Genomic DNA, 7612 nt, shown 5'->3' on the forward strand with positions numbered 1-7612 from the left:
ACTCGAAACATTAGAACAATTCAACCGAACATTATGCCATTTTCGCATGGCTAAAAAGTTTACATACCAAATTTCAACAAAACATATAGCCTATACATGCCGAATGTTCTCTTAGACCAACTAAGAAGAAAATACCAAAGGTTGCTAGCCGGCTGTGATGACTTCGACGACGGCACGATCACGCAAAAAAGAGACGAGTCCAAGAAACTAGAATAGGTGACAAGCAAACACCGAATGAGTATATAACTCAGTAAGCCATAAGCATTCCACAACCATCCATTACTAAAATTATCACAACAGGAAACAATGAAATGAGGTTAAGTACTCCATCCATACCAAACTATACCATAGTTCCTTAAACCCTATGGTTCAATCTCATACCAAGTCCTACATTGGCCTTTCATACATCATTTTATTTTCGTTATAATCATACAATAAACGAACTTTCACCTATTCCACAATGAACCTTATGTACGTGACTTCAACTATAATCGTCACATAGGTTCAAAACATACCAAGCTCAACTCCCAATATAAACATAGCGCCTATTAGCCATGAACTCAAGGTACTTACCTTTTCCGCTGTCCAAAATTGACTCGGTAAAGTCGCACCCTTCATGTAAATAATTTATAGAAAATATATATTGAGTTCGCACACATAGTGCTTAATAATCAACTGCGCACACTTAGTGCCATGTACTTTAAACTCACACACTTAGTGCCATGCATTTCAAGTTCGCACACTTACCTTTTCCGCTGTCCAAAATCGACTCGTAAAGTCGCACCTTAATGTAAATAATTATAGAAAATATATATTGGGTTCGCACACATAGTGCCAATAATCAACCGCACAAAGTGCATGCACTTAAACTCACACACTAGTGCCATGCATTCAAGCACACTTACCTTTCCGGAAACGACTCGGTAAAGTCGCACCCTTAATGTAAATAATTTATAGAAAATATATATTGGTTCGCACACATAGTGCTAATAATCAACCGCGCACACTTAGTGCCATGTACTTTAAACTCGCACACTTAGTGCTGTACAATTTAAACCCGCACACTTAGTGCCAATCTCATGACCGTGAACACTTATTGCCCGCACACTTAGTGCCGAAAACCAGCCACTCAATAGGCTTCACTTCCTTTTTACATTCGACAAATTTCATCTCTACTTACATATTAATTTGTATACATTTCATCTCATTAAACACAATGGTGTAGGTATTACGATCCTTTAATCAATACCAAAGATATGCTTAATGACTTACTTGTGTTGGGTAAGATGGTTCCAACTCGGCTACTCGATGATCTTTTCTTTGCCTTTGCTCGATTCTCTCCTTTAACTCCTTGAGCTTAATCAATAAATCAACTAGTTTAACCGCCTTGCTAAATATTTACAATCCAATTACACATGCATATGTATGTTAGTATATTCGGCAATCACCCTACTAATCACCACTTGACAATATAGAGAATCAAAGTTAATATCACAATGTGTACCTATATGGCCCATTATACATAATCAATTTTAACATCATCTATATATTTACTCATATGGCCGAATATACCTAATCATACATACACCTAACCAAAAAATAATTTCTAAAATCTTTATATCATTTATACACTAGTAAAGCATCCTCTCCCTTTCCATCAATTTAGCACATGCATTAGTCATTAACCTACAAAAATTATATTCGGCCTTAGCACACAACTTGCTAGCCGATTCTTCCCCATCTAGCAACCAATGCACATATGTGCTCACTCAAAAATGCTAAAAAAAAGAGATTCAAGAATCATCAATCCACCATCACATGCATCATTAACAAGCTTCATATTTAGCATGCAATGGCATTAACACAAACTCCACCTAGGCCGAATCTTAACTCATCTTCATGCCTCATCACCACAACATCAAACATCAAACTACCAACCAAGAATGTAACATGCATGGCCGAATATCATCTCCATCATTTAACAAAGTTTGAACCATGGCTAGGTAGATTTCAAACTTACAACTTAAAATATACATGAATCTCAAAGAATAATATCAAACATACCTCAATCTAGTTACATGCATGGCCAAACTTCCTCCTAATTCTCTTCCAAACCAAACATGAAGCAAGAACTCCTTCCTCCTCCCTTAGAATTTTCGGTCAAAAGAGGATGAAAAAGGATGAACAAAATTTTTCTTTTCCTTTCTTTAGCTCACGGCAATGGGGGGGGAAACAACCACTCATTTTTTTGTTTTTCCTTTCTTTATTACCCATATTCCTTATTTTATTTTTTTCCTACATACCTCACTAGGCCAACATGTTCCCAACATGTTTCCACCCATAGCATGGCCAACCACTAGCTCAAATTTTGGGTAATTTGACATGCAAACCCATCATTTTCACAACATGCATTAATAGACCATTTTAAATTAGCCTATCATATTTTCACCATGTCTCATATCGATCCCTATTTAATAATTTCTCATGCAATTGGCAAAATTGGAGAATGAAACTTCCACATACTCATGTACACACATAATAAGCATAGAATATGGAAATTAATTATTTTTATGACTCAGTTTTGTGGTCCCGAAACCACTTCCCGACTAGGGTCAATTTTGGGCTGTTACAACTCTCCCCACTTAAGAAATTTTCGTCCCCGAAAATCTTACCGGTAAATAGGTTTGGGTATCGTTCTTTCATCGAGCTCTCGGTTTCCCAAGTAGCTTCCTCGATCCCATGTTTGAGCCATAACACTTTCACTAACGGAACCCTTTTGTTTCGCAACTCCTTCACTTCACGAGCTAGGATACGTATCGGTTCTTCTTCATAACTCATATCGGCTTGAATTTCAACCTCTGATGGCTAATTATATGCGATGGATCAGATCGATAGCGTCGAAGCATCGAAACATGAAAGACGTCGTGAATCTTTTCCAGCTCAGGGGGCAAAATCAATCTATACGCAACCGGACCAACTCGTTCGGAGATCTCGTACGGCCCAATGAATCTCGGGCTGAACTTGCCCTTACGGCCAAACCTGAGTACCGTTTTCCAAGGCGAAACTTTAAGGAACACTTTATCTCCCACCTGATATTCAATGTCCTTTCATTTCAAGTCCGCATACGATTTCTGACGATCTGTGGCTGCCTTCAGACTTTCACGGATTACCTTTACTTTCTGTTCGGCATCTTTAATCAAATCAACTCCGAAAATTTTACTTTCACCGAGCTCGGTCCAAAACAATGGTGTACGGCATTTACGACCGTACAAAGCCTCGTAAGGTGCCATCTTAATACTTGATTGAAAACTATTGTTGTAAGCGAATTCAATCAAAGGTACATACCGTTCCCATGAACCACTAAACTCAAGGATGCAGCATCTCAGCATATCCTCGAGTATCTGAATTATCCGCTCAGATTGACCATCGGTTTGGGGATGAAAAGCGGTGCTAAAATGCAGCTTGGTACCCAAAGCTTCTTGCAATTTCTTCCAAAATCGCGAGGTGAATCTCGGATCTCTATCCGACACGATAGAAATAGGTACTCCATGTAATCTCACAATCTGAGAAACATACAATTCGGCTAGTTTATCCAATGAAAAATCCGTACGCACGGGGATAAAGTGAGCCGACTTAGTCAGTCTATCAACAACAACCCAAATCGCATCCTTCTTACTTGTTGACAATGGTAGTCCGGACACAAAGTCCATTGTGACTCGATCCCATTTCCACTCGGGTATCATGATCGGCTGAAGTAATCCTGAAGGCACTTGATGTTCCGCTTTCACTTGTTGACATATTAAACATCTCGAAACAAAGTCGGAGATGTCCCGTTTCATACCATGCCACCAAAATCGACGTTTCAAATCGTTGTACATTTTCGTACTCCCCGGGTGAATTGACATTCGGCTACAATGGGCTTCGTTCAGAATCATCGAAATGAGTTCCGAATTTCTTGGAACACACAAACGACTTCTGAACCTCAAACAATCGTCCTCATCAATTTGAAATTCGGATTCCATATTCGGAATACATTCAGCCCGTTTTGCAACCAATTCATCGTCGACTTTCTGAGCTTCACGAATTTGATGAATCAATGATGGTTTGGCCTTTAATTCAGCTACTAACACATTGTCGGGTAGAACAGACAAGTGCACATTCATCGCTCGTAAAGCAAACAGCGATTTCCGGCTTAAGGCGTCCGCAACCACATTAGCCTTTCCCGGGTGGTAATCAATGACAAGCTCGTAATCTTTCAACAACTCAAGCCAACGTCTTTGTCGCAGATTTAAGTCTCTTTGAGTCATCAAATATTTGAGACTTTTGTGATCCGAAAATACATGGCACTTTTCGCCAAACAAATAATGTCGCCATATTTTCAAAGCAAATACGATGGCGGCTAGCTCGAGATCATGGGTTGGATAATTTCTCTCGTGTGGCTTCAATTGTCTCGACGCATAGGCCACAACTCGACCTTCTTGCATCAATACGCAACCCAACCTGAGTAGGGATGCGTCACTATAAATGACAAACTCTTTGCCTGATTCGGGTTGCACTAAAATTGGAGCTTCAGTCAAATGAGTTTTCAGTTGATCGAAGCCTTTCTGACATTTCTCCGTCCATTCGAACTTAGCATCCTTTTGAAGTAGCTTCGTCATTGGTGTGGCTATCATCGAGAAACCTTTGACAAATCGTCGGTAATAACCGGCGAGTCCCAAAAAGCTCCGAACCTCAGTAATATTTCTCGGAGGTTTCCAGTTAAGTATGGCTGAGATTTTGTTCGGGTCAACTCGAATACCCGATGCGGATACCACATGACCCAAGAAGCTAACCTCTCTTAACCAGAACTCACACTTACTGAACTTAGCATATAACTTCTTATCCCGCAAAACTTGCAACACTAATCTCAAGTGTTCAGCATGTTCGATCTCATCTCTTGAATAGACCAAGATGTCATCAATGAACACAACTACGAACCGATCCAAATATGGTCTGAAGATCCGATTCATCAAATCCATAAATACTGCAGGGGCATTAGTGAGCCCAAACGGCATCACTAAGAACTCGTAGTGACCGTACCTCGTTCTGAAAGCAGTTTTGGGTATGTCCGAATCTCGAATTCGCAACTGATAATAGCCCGATCTCAAATCTATTTTTGAGAACACTGAGGCTCCCTTCAGTTGGTCGAACAAATCATCGATGCGCGGCAACGGATATTTGTTCTTTATCGTCACTTTATTCAGTTGACGATAGTCAATGCACAACCTCGTGGTTCCGTCCTTCTTTTCACGAACAATACTGGTGCACCCCAAGGTGAGAAACTTGGTCGAGCAAAACCTCTATCCGTCAATTCTTGCAACTGAGATTTTAACTCTTTTAACTCGGTTGGTGCCATACGATACGGAGCTATCGAAATCGGCGTAGTCCCAGGTACAAGCTCAATACCAAACTCTACCTCCCGAACAGGTGGTAAACCCGGTAATTCTTCAGGAAAAACATCCGGGTATTCACAAACCACCCGCACAGATTCGGGTTTCTTTTCTAATTCTTTATCATCAAGTACATACGCAAGGTATGCTTCGCACCCTTTTTTTTACATATTTCTGGGCCAACATTGCTGATATTACAGCTGGCAACCCCTTCAAATCCGTAGACTCAACTCGGATTACCTCGTTATTTGTGCACCTCAAATCAATAGTCTTGCTTTTGCAATTCACAACCGCATCATGCGCGGTCAGCCAATCCAAACCAAGAATAACATCAAATTCATCAAACGGCAAAAGCATCAAGTCCGCCGAAAAACAAGAACCTCGAATTACTAGGGGACATCTCTTACACACTTTGTCGACAAGCACGTAACGACCCAAGGGATTTGACACCCGAATTACGAACTCAGTAGACTCAACAGGTAGAGTCTTACTGGATGCTAAGGTTTCACATACATATGAATGAGTAGAGCCAGGGTCAATCAATGCAATCACATTAGTATCAAAGAGAGTGAAGGTACCAGTGATGACGTCAGGGAAGGATGCCTCCTCTCGTGCGCAGATGGCATATGCTCTAGCAGGAGTGCGGTTCTCAGCTCGAACAGCCGTATCAGAGGCCCCTCTCTGACTACCACCCCTACCTCCTAAAATTCTCGGTGGTCTACCTCTAGTTGTCACTCCACTAGGTCTTGCACCTTGAATCTTATTCTTCTCATCAAGCTCCGTGCAATCTCTAATGAAGTGGTCCTTCGAACCGCATCCGTAACAGGCCCTGTTAATAGACTTACCCCAACATTCACCTATGTGTCGTCTTCCACATTGGGGACATTCAGGTTTCTCTAGACGATTATTGCCCACACTAGCTACCGAAGTAGCTCGGGAGTCCGTCGATGGTCTTGCTCTGATGGAAATTCCCGCAGTCGTCCTTGACTTATTAGTGTCCTCCCTGAACTTCTTTACGGCTGAGAACGGAGCTTTACCCGTCGATCTTTTACGGTAGTCTCTAGCTTCAAATTCAGCCTTCTTCTTCTCCTTTCCAAGTTCTTCCGCCTTGCAGGCTCGTTCGACTAGTGTTACGAATTCTTTTATTTCCAAAATACCCATTAGTAGCTTTAAATCTTCATTCAATCCTTCTTCGAATCTTTTGCACATAGCAACCTCATCAGCTACACACTCCCGGGCATACCTACTGAGTCTTACGAATTCATGTTCGTATTCAGATACTGTCATACGGCCTTGCTTGAGTTCCAAGAATTCCTTACGCTTTTGATCAATGAACCATTGACTAATATATTTCTTTCGAAATTCCGTCTGAAAGAAGTCCCAAGTTACTCGTTCGTTTGGGACTATGAAAATCAGGGTCCTCCACCAATAGTAGGCTGAGTCCCGCAACAAGGATATAGCACACTTTAGACATTCATCGGGTGTGCATGACAGTTCATCAAACACCCGAATGGTATTATCAAGCCAGAACTCGGCCCTTTCAGCATCATCAGTAACTATGGCCCTGAACTCCTCAGCCCCGCGCTTCCTAATCAAGTCTACAGGTGGCTTACTCAGCCTCACAGGATCAATAACTGATGGCATTACTGGCTCCGGGGGTGGATTATTCAAATTTGGGAATTGTTGGACAGCCGGATTGGTTCGGGCATACTGCGCGACCCACTCATTCATCATGGTAAAGAAGGCTTGTTTAGCCCCCTCACCTTGATTATTCGCAGATGACTGAGGTTCAACAGGCGGTGTCCCTTGTGCAGGAGCAGCCGCTACACTTTCAATGTCATCCGCCAAGGTTCTCTCTACACCGGGATCCATTTACTAATCAAAACATAAATTTTAACCGTCAGAAGTCATCACACAGTTAAACATTAACATTCGGCATGTATAGCTAGACTCATACGTGCTATGGTAGTCCTAGAACCGACTAAACCATAGCTCTGATACCAATCAAATTGTAACACCCCGAACCCGAGACCGACACCGGAGTCGAACACGAAGTGTTAGCAGACTTTAAACCCTTTATAAAAATATTTCTCAGACACTGCCAATCTGCGTACTAGTCGCTTTAAAAATCATATCTTGAGTTTCACAACTCGAAAATCAGTTTCGTGATTTTTCCCTGAAAC

Source organism: Gossypium hirsutum, chromosome A13 (genome assembly GCF_007990345.1).
Source record: "Gossypium hirsutum isolate 1008001.06 chromosome A13, Gossypium_hirsutum_v2.1, whole genome shotgun sequence".
Lineage (NCBI taxonomy): Eukaryota > Viridiplantae > Streptophyta > Magnoliopsida > Malvales > Malvaceae > Gossypium > Gossypium hirsutum.